This window comes from Mus musculus, chromosome 6 (genome assembly GCF_000001635.26).
Source record: "Mus musculus strain C57BL/6J chromosome 6, GRCm38.p6 C57BL/6J".
Taxonomy (NCBI): domain Eukaryota; kingdom Metazoa; phylum Chordata; class Mammalia; order Rodentia; family Muridae; genus Mus; species Mus musculus.
In genome coordinates, this window is record NC_000072.6 from 63,991,310 (window position 1) to 64,011,460 (window position 20,151).

General features: G+C 37.4%; 1 protein-coding gene across 2 annotated transcripts in view; it reads left to right on the top strand.

Moving 5' to 3' along the window:
* Grid2 (glutamate receptor, ionotropic, delta 2) overlaps positions 1-20,151 on the top strand; it is a 1,448,316-nt gene that overhangs the window by 735,304 nt on the left and 692,861 nt on the right. The window lies entirely within an intron of this gene.

Sequence of the window (20,151 nt, forward strand, 5' to 3'; positions counted from 1 at the left end):
CCCACCTATCTCATCCCCCTCTCCCTGCTTCTATGACAGAGCTCACCCACCTACCCAGTTCTGCCTCCCTGCCCTGGCATTCCCCTACACTGGTGCATCAAGCTTTCACAGGACCTAATGCTGTCCAGCAGCCATAAATGAACTGGATACCTGAAAGGGAGGCTGGAAATGAAAAAGGATGGATGGGGGGGTGGTGAGAGAAGGATGAAGCCAAGACAAAAGTTTCTGATCAAGACTCAAAGTTTAATTTTCAGTTCTGCATTTATATAGGGAAAACCCATAGACCCTATCCTTTGTTTAAGTTGGATTGAGTGGCAAAGCAAGCTTTTTGACCAAAGGATGGTCAACTCCTCAAATCTCCAGTAGGAAATTGCAAATACAGAGAGGCAGGCAATTCCAGGCAAAACCATCAACCACTGGGGGGTTTGTTTACCTTACTCAAGGCTGAGGGAAGGGTACAATTCCCCCTTCTTTGTTTTTTAAAGATGAGCTGGATGGGGGGTTGGGGGGTAGGCACACGATTTACTTGTTTTCTATGGTCCTGTCTAGGGAATAGAGTGGCTAGGCAGACATGCCTGTCTTAGGTTCATGTCTATATTGTTCCTTCTTACCCGTCATGGACTACAAACACAGCCTTTTGATGTATATGTTTGGCTTAGGTCAATAGGAGCTCAACAACATGCTTACCCATCTCTGGCCACTAGACTTCAAAACCACACTTTTTCCCATTCAGTCCAAAGCCCCAAAGGACATATGACTATGCACTCAATGCATTTCTTAATAGTGAGGAATAACTGCCATTGGGAATAGCTGAGCCTGCCAAAAGCGATCCTGTGTAAAGGCAACCAATCTTCTCAAGATACAAGGTCCAAAAGTAAAAATCAACAAGATTATAATTAATGGCCCAAGCAGTGTAAGAATTAAAGTTGTAAGCCATGGGAAAGTGGAGAATCGGGATTCAAGCCATCCCTTATTCTGTTCTTTTTCTTTTCCTTTTGGCTACTCCTTCTCTAATTTTAGCTGTAGAATCCTTTACTATTCCTGAAAGATTGATGTAAAGATAACATTCTTCATGGAGGGCTGTAAATAGTCTTCCCTATTGAAGGAATAAAAGATTAGGAGCTTAAACACATGCATGAACACTTGTTCGAAATCCAGATCCTGTTCAATTTTATCCACTGCAAATGAAACTTCATACAGAACTGCAACTGCCTTCCAAATATGTTTCTGAAAATGTCCAGAATCAGCATTCTAAATGAAGACTGTAATTTCTTTTTTTCCAGTATTGGATTGATTTCTAGACCAGCCCATGATTGAGTCAGAATAACTGATCACATTAAAGAAAAGAGAAGAGTCATTATAACTTCTCCATTTGATTAAATTTTCTAAGTCAGTCTCCACAGTCTATACAGTCTCCATGCCCCATAAGATCTAAAAGCTTGAAGCAAGGCAGCTTGTCCAATTTGGGACATAGGCAAGCAAAGGTCTGTCAAGAACATATGTCTAGTACAGCTTTCCTGTCAACATTTTCAGGTCACCAATCAAGCTCACAGGTCAACATCACTTTGTCCCAGCATCAGCATGTCACATAAATCACTCTGGCAGCTAGCATGCTCCTGCAGCATCCTGTGAAAAAAACACAAACATGCCCTGTTCCCCATATTAAATAACTGATCAGAATCATGCCATATGCCAGTAAGTGGATCCTTCCTTTTCACCTAGGCATACGTATATCTAGTTGTAGTGTGCCATAGACACTCAGCAGAAAGTTCCTTGGCATCCAAATTTTAAAATTTTTAAATTTTAAAAATAAAAACTAAATAATGTGTATGGGGTTATTCCATTTTATGGAGATAATATTTTTAAAGTTCCATGGACCTGTTCCACAATACCTTGTCCTTTAGGATAATAAGGAATCCCAGTAATATGGGTGATATTAAATTGTCTACAAAACATCTCAAATACTTAACTGTAATAGCCAGTTCTATTATCTGTTTTAATCTGATTTGGAACACTGTCTTAGTCAGGGTTTCTATTCCTGCACAAACATCATGACCAAGAAGCAAGTTGGGGAGGAAGGGGTTTATTTGGCTTACATTTCCATACTGCTGTTGATCACCAAAGGATGCAGGACTGGAACTCAAGCAGGTCAGGAAACAGGAGCTGATGCAGAGGCCATGGAGGGATGTTCCTTACTAGCTTGCTTCCCCTGGCTTGCTCAGCCTGCTCTCTTATAGAACCCAAGACTACCAGCCCAGAGATGGTCCCACCCACAAGGGGCCTTTCCCCCTTGATCACTAATTGACAAAATGCCTTACAGTTGGATCTCATGGAGGCATTTCCTCAACTGAAGCTCCTTTCTCTGTGATAACTCCAGCTGTGTCAAGTTGACACACAATTAGCCAGTATAAACACCAAGCAGAGAAAAATAATGTAGGCAATAACTAGCTACATTTTTAGTTGCTTCTGCTATTATAGCAGTTGCAATTAGAAAGCCTGAAAAAGTATCAATAGACACATGTGCACATTTTACTTTTCCAAAATCAGAAATATGAGTAATATACATTTGTAATAATTGATTAGGTATAAGTTCTTGAAGATTAACACTATTATGTGGTATAGGTATAAATTGAGGATATTGAAGACAAGTTTGTACAATTTGATGTGCACATTCTCTAAAAATACCAAATTACTGCCTCAAGCTATTACTATTTTGATGATATAAAGAATGAGACGGTATGTCCTCTTGTTCCTGTGTAAGGCCTATAGTCTTCCTGGTATACAAATCTGTTTGTGGCATTGCCCTAGGGGGTCTGTACAGGCAATCCAATATGAGCTCTTAAATATCCTATAATGTTAAAGAATAATATGTTCTCTTAAGTTGAGTTGAACTTGCATAAATAATTGCAAATTTTGAGATTAGTGGTATCTAAAAGAGGAACAATTTCAAGCCATTGTAAACCATTAGCTATATATTGGCTATCAGTATACAAATTAAAACCTTGATTTTTTTCAACTTTTCAAAAACAGTGGCTACAGCACGTAACTCAATTATTTGTCCTGAAGTGGAGGGAAACTCTAGAGAACATGTGATCCAATCACATATGCTGGTTTCCCATTAGATGAGCTGTCTATAAATATAGCAAGCACTTTCTCTATTGGCTATATTCCACTAACAGGAAATACAAATGCATTCATAGAAGCAAATTGTAACAACTTGTCTTTTCGATAATGATTATCAATTTTGCCTAAAAGATTTGCCATGCAATAGACCAAATATCAGTATTCTGCAATAACCAATTTAATTGCTCTTTGGAATAAGAAATAAACATTTCATCAGGTTCTTAAGACATTCTTTCTAAAATACTTTCATGATTCTGTCCTACAATTCTGTATTAACACAGCAACAGCTTCATAATAGGGTGTTCAAACTTTACTTGGAGATGAAGAAAAATGAATCCACATCAATGGTTCCTTTTGCCAGAGAATTGCTGTGGGCACATGAGTAGCAATAATGTAAGTAGCCAACAATTGATCTATAGTCTATACAATGTATCTGTTGTTGGCTAATGCTTCCTCTACTTTCTGCAGAGCTATTTGTCCCTCACAAGTTAATCCCTTGAGAACATCAAACAGAGGCTTAAGTCCTCCTGTGATGAGCTAAAGGTGAGGTCTTAGCCAATTAACATCTCCTAGAAAAATTTTAAAGTAAGTAAACTATCTTTTCTTATTTGAATTTTCTGTGCCACAGTTTGTTTAGGATATAACAGATGTCTCAAATATTGAAAAGGATGTTGTGTTTGAATCTTTTCTGGAACAACAACTACTACCCAAAATTTTAACAAAGGCTTGTAGTAAAACTCCTTCAGAGGGATCAGCTAATAACATACTCTCTATAAAATGAATAATATACTCTGAAAGATTCAAAGTCCTAACTTCTTGTATTGAAGCACAGACAATTTTCTTTCTTTCTTTCTTTTTTTAACATAATGTAAGGCTATTAGTTATTCCTTGAGGCAAAAATTTCCAATGATATTGTCTCATGGGCTCTTTAAAATTACAAACAAACATACATACTAAATATAAGCCTATTACAACCATCAAGATGCAAAGGAATAGTATAAAATCAGCCCTCTAAATATATAATAATTCTATATGCATTTACTGGAACGGCAGCTAGAGCAGGCAAGCCAGATTGCAATGTATCTAAAATTTCCATAGCATCATTAATGTTTCATAAATCTTGTTTGAACTTTGTTTTAGATTAATGGAATAACCAATCCCTTGGAGGAAAGTGAATACATCAGCTCTAGAGTTAAAGCTCTTTTTCTTCCATTAGGTTTTTATTCTTGTTTGTTTGTTTGTTTGTTTGAGACAGGGTTTCTCTGTCTGTCCTGGAACTCACTCTGTAGACCAGGCTGGCCTCAAACTCAGAAATCCTCCTCCTTCCTGTTCCTCCCAAGTGCTGGGATTAAAGTTGTGTGCTACCACTGCTTGGCTTTCAATTAATATTTTAAGGTTGGCAGGTACAGTTATAATGTCACAGGGGTGGGGGGAAGTAGACATAACTTTTATTTCTCCTGCATAATCGTTATCTATAACACTTGGATAGATCTGTAATCTTTTTATAATAATGTTGAAAACCTGGAGGCAAAGGTGCAAAAACTCCTGTAGGCAGGGTTTTCAAGACAAAAGGATTGTCACACAAGCCTCTACTGAGGCTGCTCTGAGCTTGGCATTAACTCAAATGTAAATATTTACTGCAGTCTTTTCAAAGGCAGCAGGCATAGTCAGACCCTGATTGTATGGGGATCCAATTTCTTTCTCCAGAAATTGTATCAGTTGCTTTTTGCAGTTCCTCAGGAGCCTTTAAGATAAACTTGCAAAGATCTTCTTTAAAAGGGGCAACAGGCCAGTATTACTCTTTCAATCATCTCCACTTGTTTGATTTTTTTCTTAATTACAAATATGGGTGAGTTAAAAATCCTAGCCTGTGATCGAACTGCAAACTGCAGCCAATGGAACACTGGCAGTTTAAGTATGATCTTCAAGTTTCTATTGTAACACCAGAGCCCAACCACAACTTTGGAAAGTAAAACCCAATTTCTAACAGTGTGAACAATCCATTCTCTTTAAACATCAATACCAAGAGCATTACTTTCATGTTACAAAGTTTTTGGCTGCCAGTTCCTATATATGAATGCATGACAGTGCAACTTTTAATACCTCATTAAAGACATATTGCCTTAAATCCTATCCTTTGTAAGTCTAGTTTCTAGGATAAGAATTACATAAAATATTATCCCAATTTAGAAGTATCTTTAGAGTCCTGTTTTCCTGGGTTGGCCCACGCCACATGTTGTTTAAAATGACTCCAACCCTGAATTACCAGTTTTAAGCTAACTTTCTGTTACCATTGTTACAAAATTTAATATCCAATAAGTTATAAGCCAATACTTTATAACCAAAACATGCAGAATATAAAATGCTTTTAAAACCAGTCAAAAACAAAATGAAGTGGCTACACACATCTTATATATTTAGACCAAACAAAATCTTCTTATTCTCTCTAGCTGTAATTTCAAGAGAAAAGATAACTTGCCACTTGCTGAACCCAATAATCACAATTGCAAAGATTTTTCTAGGAAAAAAACATCCATCTCTTTACTTGCATAGAACTCGAGAAGCTGCTGGCCCTTTAAAAGCAGCTTGTCAGCTTCTGGCAGGGCTTCTGCTGTACTTGACTCCTCACTAAGGGTGCATGGTAACTCAATGGTTTCTGCTGTGCAAATTGAAACTGCCTTCTAGACTAGTTAAACTAAATCAAGGGATGGATAGCCAGCGGATAATGTTTTAACCATTTTTTTTTCTTTTCAACACGAAACACAGGACAACAATCACTCAAACAATGAAACAGAAACAGACACACATGGACAGATTGGTGCACCAAGGACAGACAATAAACAGAGAGGAAAAGAACTTGAACCTGAACTAAGGATATTCCCAATAGGAACCAGAGAGGAAGGAGGACATCTCCTGATTTTCTCTTGTCCCTAGGAGATCTCTGACCATTTTCCTTCTACTAACATGTCCTGAACAGGGGACAGCTGCTTTTCTGATACCTATTCTCTTTCTTTCTCATGTACTTTGTATATTTGCCATTCCTACTTCTAGGAACCATGCACAACATAAATGTACTTGAACTAATAATTTTTCTAACATCTGGGGGTTTTTGTTTTTTGTTTGTTTGTTTATGTTTTTGGTTTTGGTTTTTTTTTTGGAGGTCCTTTAATTTTTTATTAGATATTGTCTTCATTTACATTTCAAATGCTATCTCTAAAGTCCCCTATACCCTCCCCCCACCCTGCTCCCCTACCCACCCACTACCACTTCTTGGCCCTGGCGTTCCCCTGTACTGGGGCATATAACGTTTGCAAGACCAAGGGGCCTCTCTTCCCAATGATGGCTGACTAGGCCATCTTCTGCTACCTATGCAGATAGAGATAGGAGCTCTGGGGGATACTGGTTAGTTCATATTATTGTTCCACTTATTGGGCTGTAGGCCCCTTTAGCTCCTTGGATACTTTCTCTAACTCCTCCATTGGGGGGCCCTGTGTTCCATCCAATAGATGACTGTGAGCATCCACTTCTGTATTTGCCAGGCACTGGCATAGCTTCACAAGAGACAGCTATATCAGGTTCCTTTCAGCAAAATCTTGCTGGCATATGCAGTAGTGTCTCTGTTTGGTGGCTGACTATGGGATGGATGTCCAGAAAGAACCCAGATGTCCCTCAACAGAGGAATGGATACAGAAAATGTGGGACATTTACACAATGGAGATATCAAAAACAATGAATTTATGAAATTCTTAGGCAAATGGATGTATCTGGAGGATATCATCCTGAGTGAGGTAACCCAATCACAAAAGAACTCACTTGATATGCACTCACTGATAAGTGGATATTAGCCCAGAAACTTAGAATACCCAAGATACAATTTGTAAAACACAAGAAAATCAGGAAGAAGGAAGACCATTGTGAGGATAATTCATTCCTCCTTAAAATAGGAAGCAAAATACCCATGGAAGGAGTTACAGAGACAAAGTTTGGAGCTGAGATGAAAGGTTCAAACATGTTTTTGTTTTTGTTTTTGTTTTTTTTAACCCTGCTTCTCTTGCTTGATGCAGCTCTTGGCTGTGGATAAATGCCTATATAAAATTCCTCTGTCTCATTTATGCTGTCATCTCCTAGGTGAGATCATGTTGTGTTGATGAGTTGACACTGTATCAATCTAGCCTGTATCCTCTCTTTAATGTACCTTTTATGACAAAAATAAAATTTATGGCTAGCTATAGCATTAATGCTATATGTTGCTTACCACCATGCAGGACACCGTAACTTCTTCTGGTTTCTGTGGAGCTCCATCAAGACAGTGTTTCTCAGTCAATCCTCCCATTTTTCAGTCCCCTTGTTTGCATACCACCTGTAGCTGTCCAACAGCACCAACTATTAATAGCTAGTCAGCTAAGGATAGGTTCTTATGAGCTCTATACATGAGGGCATGCTAACTGATTTCGTCTTATTCTTGTGTAACTATTGACTTGCTAAGTGCATTGACCTTGCTGTGGCCAGAAGACAATGTTTCAAATTACTCCTTCCAAACTTCTAGCTCTTACCACATTGCAGACATCTCTTCTGTTAAGTTCCCTTAGGTGGAGGAGTGTCATATAAATGTTCCACTGAGTTACGCATTCTCTGTACTTATACCAGTCATTAGTATCTATATTCACTACCATCCATTGCAAAAAAAATTTTTTTTCTAGTGAGCACCAATAGCTGCACTAATCTGAGTATATAGATAAAACTTAAGGAACCACTGTGAACCTATTCTTCCAAGAGCCTATGACTACCCCAGCCACAGGTCTTTGCCCAGGTTTATATTGGCCTATTTTTTAGAATAGTGTGCCAATGCCTCTGAAGTTTTTTTTCCATTAAGTATGGATTCTGGAAAATTTGTTGCTGACATGAATAAACAACATACTGATATTTTCCATCTTGGCATACAAATGTAAATATATTTAAAATTATGTATTTTCAGAAATATAATTGTGCTGTCAATGTTAGGAAAAACTATCCATTTTAATCCATTGAATTGTCATTGTACAGAAATTAACAGATATATGGATCTAGAAATTATAAACTTATTATTTTTTCATTTGTCTATGGGAAGTACATTGTTCCAAGTATTTCAAGTACTAATCTATATAGACTAATTTAAACAAACTACTGAAGTATTCTCTAAATAGAAGAAAAGTCATATATGTGTTTTGTAAGTAGGTAGTGGAAATAAGAGGAAGAATAGAAAAAATAAAATATCATGTTCTATGGAAAGAATGTAAAATTTTCTTGATTTTAGTTTTTTCCCCGAGTCACATGACAAATTTATTGTTTTCTATTTTATTAGAAGAAATCCTGTGGTTCTCTTAAAATGCACTTGAATTGCTTTAGTGAGAAAAATTCACAAAACTTCAAGAAGTACCCATTCCTAATTGATAGCTCTAGTTGTTGAACTGTTACAAGGAGATGGGTATGTTTTCAAACAGAGCCATCTCAGTGGTACTAATTTTCATTTTTTATTTAAAAGCAACTGTAAAATATATTTCTTGGTTTTGATTTTCTAAGTCTTTTAGCAATTCTCCATAACAGCTGTTAAAATACAGTTTTCATCCTAAGTATGCCTGTCTAAATGTGCTCAGGTTTGAGTATAGTCCTCTTTTTTTAAAATATATCTGACTTTTTCCTACACCTAACAATAGCAGATGCAATGGAAAGAAATGAATACAATGAAGAAGAGGAGCCTGTAGATTAAACAGATTTTTTAAATGTTATGTCATATATCTTCTTTGGATACTGATTCAAACACGATGCAAAAGTAAATCTGTACGAGTACTGAGTTATCCAATAACTCCAATTTATTGAAAGTGTAATGTTTAGGAAGTGTGTGTATGTGTGTGTGTGTGTGCACATGTGCATGCATGCATGTGTGCACATATATGTAGGTGTACGGAGACAGAGAACAGAATCAATCATCATTCCTACAGCACATTCCAATTTTTTTTTCTTTAAGGCATAGTTTCTCACTGGTCTGAATCTTGCCTTGTTGGTTAGGCTGACAGTCCAGTGAGTCACAGGGATCTCCCAGTCCTTACTCCCTGGTGTAGGGATTTCAAGTATGGTATCATGTGGTTTGTTTATTTGTTTTCTCTGTAGAATTTAGATGATTTATGCTTAAAGACAATATCTTTCCTAATTGAGCTATTTTCCCAGCCCAAGAAACATGTTTTGTTTTGGTTTTTATTTTACTAAGTTTGATATTAGTATTTGGATTGTGTTTTAAGTTTTATTGTGTTTAGAAATACATTCTGAAAACCATTATGATTGAAGTGTGTAAGATGTCCTTGATTTGATTAGAAATAATTTGAGGTGCTGGCAGGAAATGTATGCTTGTGATCAGCAAGAGTCAGTGAATGGTGAGGCTGTGCGATGGATAAATGAGGGTTTGATGCAGTAATTTGTGAGCCTTGTAAATACTTGAAATTTTTCAAAGCAAGAAGGATGATTCAGACAGGCAATATTAAACCTTGACAGATAAAAGCAGTTCATTCCAATTGATGTTATTAGTAATAGCTATTTGCATTCAAGATACTAGCCCATAAAACTTCATACACACACACACACACACACACACACACACACACACACACACACCATGGTCATGTGCATGAGTAGTTATTCAGTAGAAAGTATGACCAAATGCAAGAAAAGTTTGACAGTAATTCAGATAAGAACATGTGGGTAGTGAATAATAAGATTGCGTCAGTTCCTTCTTTTATAGCAACAATTCTTTTAAAAACTTGTCATCTGAGTTGACTACTAGAACTGTTTCTTAGTATTTGGGGAGGAAAATCTTCAAGATAAATTTAGGAGTGTACAGAGAAAAGGGAATTCAAAAGATAACTAGAGACTTCAAGAAATCGACTTTTATATAACTACTACTGAGATGTGATTATTATAGTTCCTTTTTAATTCAACATATTTCATAGTATAAAGGTATTTTTACTACCAATGATAAAAATGTGGGAGGTTGCTTCATTTGGCTCTAAGTAAAAGAACTCTGGTTAGATAGTAAACAGAGTAACACAAGAATTCAAGAGTACTTTATTTATCATTATAGTTCTAGATCTACCTCACATTTCAAATTATAGTAGTACTAACTATTGTAAATATTCTTATAGGTGACTTAGGGAATTATTTAGTGGCCTCAAATAATTTTCTTCTTTCACCATTTTGGAAGCTGTTTCATGTCTTCCCAGGTGACAAAATCCAATAAAAAAGAAACATGCACACACACACACACACACTCTCTTCATAAGTGTTGATACTGTAAATCTGATAAAGGAGAAACTAAGGTTAATTGGTACAATAAAGGAATTTCTGAACAGGGTTCCAAATAGTTCATGCCCTTAAGTGTGGTTTTTATCCCAGTAAGAATCCACTGGAGAAAAATCAAATTTTCCAATGTAAGAGGTTCTCTATTGGAGAAAAATGCCAGTTTAGGGATGGAATCATTTTAAATATTTTTTCTGAGTGTAAAATAGCTAATAATAAATATATTTAAGCTGTACTATACAGTAGGTCTAATTGGAAAAAAGGAAATTCTGAATTTTATATTCTGATAAAACATATACCCTGGAAGACAATTTTACTTCTCATAATCTTTTAGTTTGGAAATACTCTTCTACCATACAAAATCTAGTTTTAGCATACATTATCTAATTTAATTCTCACACACCACTGGATAAAATAGGCTTCTCTGTGGTCATTTGGCAACACAGCAGGTATAACCTGTCACAATCTACTTTTTATTTGCATGATTAAGAAATGTAATTGAGGGCTGGCAGGTCTATCTTTGGTCTTTATGTTCCCTTAGTGTGATTTGCGCCTCTTCTAATTGGGATATGGTCAAGATCTGTATATGAGACTCTCTTCCTACTTCACTACAATAGCAAATTCATTTCAGTTTTTCATTGGAAAAGATTCATGCTGACCCAGACTCTGCATAGTAAATGCTGGTGTCAGCCAAGATCAATCTCTGTGTCAGGAAACCGATTCCTAAGAGGCAGTAACTGACGGGTGCAGGCTTGGCAATTGTTTTCAGCTCACATATCTCGCAATGTGAAATGAACACAGCATGCTTAGCACCTCCATTTGGATGGTGGATAGACCTCAAATGTTGATTTCCCTGAGCGTCTGTCTGATTCACTCCTCCCCCATGTTCCCTACGTGCAACTAGTAACAAATTTATTTCGATTTGCATCCCAGGATCTACAACGTGATTGCTGCTCAGAATTCCACAAAAGCCTATGTACATTATTCTGCCATACTCTCTACCTTGGCTTTTCACCCCTCTGTTCTCCCTGTGCACCTATTCTGCATTCTCACAAGAGCCATGGTTTCACATTTTAAAGTAGACCACATCCCCTTCTTGGCAGATTTTTCTTTTGTTCTAATAAGCATTTAAAATTCTTTACAACAGCAATTCTGACCAGATGGATTATCTGGTGGAACAACCCTCTCACAGGGGTCCTCTAAGATCACAGGAAAACACAGATATTTATATGACAATTCAGAACAGTAACAATATTACAGGTGTATAGTAGAAACAAAATTAATTTTATGACTGGGGTCATCATGACATGAGGAAGTGTGTATTAAAGGGTTAGCAGCATTAGGCTGGTTGAGAACTACTGCTCTACAAAGTTTCTTTTCTTTTTTTTTTCCTGTGATCCACTTTACTGCACTCCACTTTCCTATAGTTTAACTCTTCTTAATCCTGCTGCTTCCTGGATTAAGTTCCAGCTTCCTAATTTGTTTTTGTTTCTCACATACCTTACCACATTCTCCTCTGCATATTCCCGCTGCCCAGTTCACAATGGCTGTGTGAATCACTCTCTTGCATCCTTTCCATATGTGCTCCCTTCTCTTCCCATCAATGCATCTTCCTAACTTTCGCCCAACACTTCCTTAACTTGTTCCTTAGTTTATATTTCTCTACAGAACTTGTTTTCATCTGATATTCTATACTTTTGGGCTTTGGTCTATTTTATTCCACTCTGCCTTCCACACTTCATCAGAATGTACCTTTTATAAAAACAAAGATGCTTCTCTGTTTTGTTCCAAATCAAAGCTTTGTAAAAAATCATTTTGTTTAGTATTAAATTGTCTAGCAGGGATCCAAGTAGCCATGCTACTGTATGGGAAGGCCAGGGGAAAGGTCATGAAAGTAGAAAAGAATTAGCCATATTCTGCCAGGTAAGACATATACTGTTATCTACTTCTAAAATTAAACAATTGGTGTTCAGTATCACTTGACTTTCCTGAGGTTATATAACTAATTAGGGGTAAAACAGGATGAAATTTAAGCACTACACAATCAAACCCTCACTTTTCAGAGCTTTGCATGACCTGAGGTGTATTGTGAAAGAGATTACGAGTCAGATTCTCTCTGCATAGTTATGAACGGACTTGTTAATTGGAAAATTATTAGGTTCTCATTTAATTATATCCTAGTATGTGCCTTTAAGCTGACTACTTAAGGTCACATATATCCTCACGGTCTCAGCTCAATTAACTTTCATATTCTCCATAAAGGTTTAAACCATATAAGGTAAGAAACAACCTAAATACTCCTGAAATTTAAATTGCAGTTGTCATATTCTGGAATTTGCTCGTGTGAAAAAGGCCTGGTAATTGATTGCCTGATTCTTTGTTTTCATGGTGCCTATAGTAGGACCTGTACATTTAAGGACATTAGTTATCACCTATAATGAAAATAATAGGAATTGCTCTGAGGAACACATATCTAATCCCAAATTCATGATCAGCATAGAGATGTTCCCTCCACTTCTTTCTATACTGTAGTTATGCAGAGCAACATGGTGAGTATGCTTTCTGAAGAACATAAGCAATGGCTTTGCGTTCTCCCACTGTGCTAGGGTTTACTTAATAGTAAATTCGCATAGTACAACAATCACCTGGGCAGCAATTCCCAAGAGAGTGCAGATTTCTTTGATAATTATCCAGGGCAATTACAAGTTGTTTTATTTCAATTTTAATTAACTCAGATCAAACATCACATAGTGTGTATTTGTGTGTTTGTGTGTTTATGTGCATGTGTATGTGTGTGTGTCAATGTCTGTGTGTGTGTGGGCACACACATATGTGTGTGTGTGTGGTGGGGGAAGAGGAGCTATAATGAATAAAGAGACTAGAGCAGAGATCAAAAGGTTTTCAAGGCACAATGATCCTAGGAAACTGATTTAAATGTAAATATAGGGCCCATGGGTGATATGATATCAAACAGAACCGAACTGTGGAAGAATCAGTACTTAGTGTTCAGTATCAGGCTGAAGGGTTAGCTCTGAGCTGCAGAGCTGAGTCCAGCTATGTATGTAAAAAGGCAGGGCTGAATCTGCATAAGGAAATGTTCAGAGGATGAACTGTCCACATAGGTGAACAGGAGGATTGGAAGGCAGCAATTGTGTTGGCTGCACCAAGAGCAGAGACCAGGATCCAGCCAACTTGACCAGTTTGATCTCTCAGTTGAGAGATCTTTGGCTATGCATCCATTGACATGCAGATACACACACACACACACACACACACACACAATCAGTAAGACTCTCACCATCGCCTGCTAGGTGTCAACCTTCTTGCAGGATTCACTCAGGCCTTTTCTTCATGTTTATGTATTTGACAAGTCCTCTAGACCTGGTTTTCCTGTTATGATTTTAATTTTTACACATATTCTTATCAGTTTACTTCACTAAATTTATAGAGAAAGTGACACACATTCTACTCTGCGGTATAACTCATCAGTCTGTGTTGTGTGAGTGGTGCAAAACAGATGACATCATTCACGTGCCCTAGTGATATATAGTCATTCCCCATCCTCACCATGGAGTCAAGAGCTAACCATGAAATGTGGTTCTTGGGGCAAAACACAGTCTGAAAAAAAACCACACTTTTAACAAAGTCTGAAGTAAGTTGCGGCAGGTCACAGTGAAAAACTAAAAAGAACAACAGCAACACCTAACTTGAAATTGGGGAATCTAATTGTATCAAATGAACCTCATAAAAAATCAATTCAAACTGCTGAAGTTTGGAGAAATAATATTAACTGAAAAATAGACTGAATATTTGAATTGCATCTTTTAAAGTTTTTTATTTATTTATTTATTTTAGCTCAGTCAATGTTGCTCTGTCAAGTTTCTCTCTTTTAGGAAAACATCAATGATTAGAAGTGAGGCATATTCAAGCAGAAGATATTATAGCTTTGTTCTTATCAATGTTTTAACTTTATGTCTAGATCAAAGAGAAAGAATGAAAATTATGTTGCCTTAAAGATATCAATGTATTGCATTCATGACCATGCATTTGGGGGTCAAATAAGGATAAAATATTTCATTATATATGATGAAAATGCCACAATAAACATTCTTTCTTTGTAAAATGGGATAAGGTATCAAGCTTGAAAAACAATTATATATAGCATTGGCTTAGTCTAGATATCCAAGAAACAGAGAGTGGTCTTAAAGGTAATAGAGGTACACAAAACAACAATTGGGTATACTTAATATATTTAAGAAACTATTTATAATATTAATTTGATAGAGTTATCTTATTCATTTTAAAAGCCAGAGAAGCATATAAATTTAGTTTTCTTTTTTCTAAGTTTTTTTAAAAAAATTTATTAGATATTTTCTTTATATACATTTCTTTATATACAATGTTATCCCGAAAGTCCCCTATACCCTCCCTCCACACTGTTCCCCTACCCACCCACTCCCACTTTTTCGCCCTGGTGTTCCCCTGTACTGAGGCATATAAAATTTGCAAGACTGAAGGGCCTCTCTTTCCACTGATGGCCGATTAGGCCATCTTCTACTACATATGCAGCTAGAGACACGAGCTCTGGGGGATACTGGTTAGTTCATATTGTTCTACCTATAGGGTTGCAGATCCCTTCAGCTCTTTGGGTAATTTCTTTAGCTTCTCCATTGGGGGCCCTGTGTTCCATCTTATAACTGACTGTGAGCATCCACTTCGGTATTTGCCAGGCACTGGCATAGCCTCATATGAGACAGCTATAACAGGGTCCCTTCAGCAAAATCTTGCTGGCATTGTGCAATAGTGGCTGGGTTTTGTGGCTGATATTAAGGAGGAAGGAGTCTTTATTCTTTCTATTTTTCAACGATTTACTAAAGGAAAGGTGACAAACTGTCAGAGAATATATTAAAAATAAATATAATAATAGATAATAAATTATGAGTCTGTCCCTTGTATATTGTGGCACTGAATGACCTAATTTCTTAGGCCCATTTATCTATGCCTTTCTCTGTGTTCTATACAGTGCCCATCACTGGTAAAGAAAGAAACAACAGGAGAGCAAGAGAGCTGGGAAGGAAAAAGAGTGAAGATACAGGAAAGACCAAGGAAAAATAAATTAAAGCAGAAATGAAGGACAATGGGTTCTGGGGCTGGTGAGATGGCCCAGTGGTTATTAGCATAGGCTGTTCCTCCAGAGGATGTGGGCTTGTTTCCCAACACCCATATGGTATCTTACAACACCCTGTAACTCCAGTTCCAAGGGATCTGCTGCTTCTTCGGGGCTCAGCCAGGACCAGGAGCACATGTGGTGCACACACATGAAGAGAAATATTCATGCACATACAATAATACAAGTAAATCTTTAAAACACAACAAGATGTCATGCTTGCTGTGGATTCTGAAGTTAGAGAAACTGACAATGTGTAATAAATTATAAAACTACCATGTTAATATTGTACATGAAAATAAAAGTCAGCTTTAGTTTGTGTAAAGTTGGACTTTGTGGACATTTCTTTAAGAATCTTTAATAATTTACGTTTTGTTTCTTTCAATGAAATGTAGAAAACAATGCAAAGTTTCAAATAACACCCTAACTTTTGGTAAACCATAAGTTCATTCTTCTACCTTGGTAATGTTATTTTTGAAGTAAGTGAATTAATATAGAATGTATGTGTAGCCATGTTGGAGATCCTAGAAAGGCAGTTTCCCTCATGTAGTGCTTTGTGGAGAATAAGGCATCCCAAGATGGAAACCTCTCCTGCATTTTCTCTGTAGCCCTCTTGGTCCCTAATCTCTACAAAATGACTATGAAAGTAGACAAGGGTAACCCAAGTAACAAATGGGTTACTTATTGATCTAAGGAGGAAGAATACAAACTACTATATAAACATTTCTGGCTCTTTTATTTGAGCCTACATCGATAGCTTTGTCCTTGAGAAATACAGAACCCAAAGGGAAGCAGCAACTATGAAACAGTCCATGGGAAAATCAAATTTATTCAAATTTTGTTAATTTGATCAGGTCCTATGAGTAGCTGGGTCTGAGATATAACTTCTACAATAGCTTGTATTAAGGAGGTGTCACTGTTGCAGTTGTTGTTGTTGTTATTGTTGTTGTTGTTGTTTCTGTTACATTTTAAGACATTGGGATTGTTGCACCATCTTGTTTCCAGTATAAACCAGTTTGATATCTCATCCATAGACACTCCTGGACAGCACAGCAGCTGAAGCCAGGCTAGAGGGAAGTCAAAGCTAGTATGACAGCTGCGTTTTCTCATAGCTTTATCTTTCAACAAAGGGCAAGAATAACAATTTCACCTGGGGACTGTACTATATAGATGGTTAAAAATGAAATAGCATGGCAGATGTCACTTTCTTTAATCTTTTTTATTCAAAATCTTAGATGTAAGAAAGACGACTTCTTTAATCAATTACATGTTGTGTGCTAATGATTCACAGTAGGTTGATGTGTCTTCTGGTAATGATTTATCCCAAAGAAAGTCATGTGTTGAGCACCCATATATAAGCCTCCTTGAAGGCTTCCAATGAACTAGGTTGTATTAAATATTCTACATGTATTCATTTCATTTAATTATTAAAGCAATTCAATATAATATTATATATTAGAACTGAGTAGAGATGTTGACTCAAAGCAAGAAATTAGTAACTTAATCCAGAAATTCAGAAAGTAGGTAATGGATCCAGCTTTACTCTCTAGAATTCCTGCTGGAAGAAGACAACTTGAAGCTTGATCACAGAGGGGCTAAAAGTACATGATGGCAGTGTTGTTTACCTTGAATTTGTCTCTTACCCTAATACATCTGTCTTATCTAGGGCTTAATTGGTGTGAAGAGACACCATAACCAAGGAACCTTTTATAAGGGTAAATATTTAATTAGGTAAATATTTAAATAGTTTCAGAGTTATCAGAAAGCCAGGTGGAAGATCTAGATCATACTGAGTAAAGTTTAAGCTCTGAGACTTCAAATTGCACCCTAAACTTCTTCCAACAAGGCCAGACCTACTCCAACAAGGCTACACTTCTTAATAGTGCCACTTCATAGCGTCTTGTTCAGTATCTGGGATTCACACATGATATGGGCTGGTCCAAAGTGCTTGGATCACATCTCCAGCTCTGCCTTCTGTAGCACTCTAGAATCTGGCTGACTCCACTTCAGAGCTGCTGCTATTCTTTGTGACCCCTGAAGTGGTACTGCATCTTCAATATGCTGAGGTCTTCTACTGCAATTAGTCTGCACTTTCACTAATAGGATCTCATAGACTATCGTCATGGTTCTAAGCCTTAACTTCTTTGCATGCCCTCTTCAGTCCTGGGCCTTCAACTGTCACTGAGACTGTACCTTTACCAATGCCCTTTTCTAGCTTCTTAGTGTACCAAGACTTGGCTGTTCTTCATGACCTCTTCATGCCTTCAAACCCAATACTACCTGCAAGATTCTAAAATGCTGACGTCTGGTAGTGGAAGCAAGCTTTCAGTTCAAGTGCTCTCTCTTGGTCCAAGGATTCTTATTCTTTCTTCCACTCCTTTCTTCATTCTGTATTCTTCCAATTCTTTTACCTTCTCTCTTCTCACTCTTTTTCCTTCTCCTGATCACAGAGTCTGAACACAGTCTTTTATTTATTCAAGCTACATCAAGTCTTTAAACATTGTTAATATTTATTTAGAAACATAAATTTCCATAAATTTTATGAATCTCAGATCATTAGTTCCAACACCTGCTTCCATAAAACAGAAACAAAACACAAAGCAAGAGCATATTTCCTTATAGTTCTTAAACAACCTGTTCTTCATGGGTAGCTGAAATCTTGTGGTTTCCTAGTACAGCAGACAGCAGTCTTTAGTAACCATTTTCATGTAAGAAAGGTGGCAGACTACTAAGGTTAAAATAATTTCTTACAAAGTTTTAAAATTTATGCAAGTAAAGCAGCTAGCCTTCCCTAATATCTCTCTAGGCATTGGTATTGCTAATCCTTCAAGGAGCTAGGGAAACAAAGTACTAACTTTTTATATTTGCAGACATCAAGGATAGAGAGATGAAGTAGTCTCAAGAAGAAAAGGCATGGATCTGAAAAGAAGGAATCCATAAAAAATTCATAAATGATAGATGGGTTTATCTTATAAGAGAAAGGCTTGTATCTGATCTACAAACAAATAGTATTATAAGGAGAGTGTGTGCATGAGGCAATGGAATTGCTAGGATAGGAAAAAAAAAAGATTAGAGAATAAAAAATGATAGTCAAGCCAGAGGGTACATCTATCTGTCATAATTCCAAGTTTGGCCAAGTCTTATAATAAGCAATTTCTACAAAGGGCCATGTAGGCTTTAATGGCCTCTGTGGTTATATTGTCAACATCCTATACCATGGCTTTTAGGGCTTTTAGGGCCAAGCAGAAGGTCTGTTCCTCATTCCCCACACCACTACATTCTGCATTCCTGAGAACTGCATTTGTTTCATTTATTGTGGACTTATTAGCTTAGTGATGGGGGAAGTATATTCCCAAGAAAGAGATATTAAAAGTAAAATAGAAGAGACAGCAGGTCAGCTTCAAGGCAGCAGCAACCATCAGCACACACGGGGAATAATGGCCTGGCAATGCTCCAGGGGCAGGAACCAGGAATGGTGTCACACCTCTCCTTATGCAGCCATGCCAGACCAAGCACTTATACATTATCAAGTCTGGCTTCCAGCATAATGTCTATCTCTGGAACACAGCATTTTTTTTTATTTTGTTTTTTATTCTTTGTGCTCTCAGAAAATATTTCTCAGAATATTTCACCTCAGTGATACTGGTTTCTTCTTAATCACTGCTAATTTCTAAGCATGAACTAACCACATCAATTGTTCTAATAACCCCTTTTATACTTGACTCTAAAGGCAGAGCCACATGGCCAAAGCTGCCAAGTTCTGCTTACTTGCTGGGGCTGGAACCTGGTCCCTTATTCTACTACATCATCACCAGTTTTCTGTTTTCAATGGTTTCCTTTATTGCTTAAGCTTGGCAGTCCTGAAACTTTCTCTGTAGACTGACTTTGAACTTAAGATATCATGCCTCTATCTCCTGGGTCCTGAGATTAAAAGCATATACCATCATGCCTCAACCTAAACTTTCTTTTAATACCTTTCCACAGGATCTGTATAAGTATAGCCACTGTGTCTCAAGTTCTACATCACAGATGTGCCCTCCATTGACCCGTCCAGCAGGTCCAGTTATTCGAGGGTCTCGAGGGGACCTTCTCCTAAGAACCAAATGGGGGGATAGAGAGAGAGGAGGACCAAGTGCAAGAACGACACGGAAACATTCTGAGCGGCATCAAGGTCCCACTGTATTAGCCAGGCCCAAGGTTTAAATGCACAAGCAAAAGAGGAAGTACTTCTCAGCAGGAGGGATGGGGCAGCAGAAATTTTTCTTTTGGTGACTACATGGGGAAGCAGGAACTTGGTGGTATCAGGGTACATCTTGAGGTCAGGACATCCGGCGCTGACTTAGGGCTGGACCAATCTGTGGTTGTTCTCAGAGTGGTGTGTCCGTGGCCCATTTTGACCCCCTTTTCTTCTGGTGGGGGGGGGGGGGAGGCCCAATTCAGAGATCAGGACAATTGTGTTGTCCTAATAGCTCCCAACACACCATTGCTGGACAATATTTCATTCCAGATAGAGTCAAGTTGACAACTGAGAATAG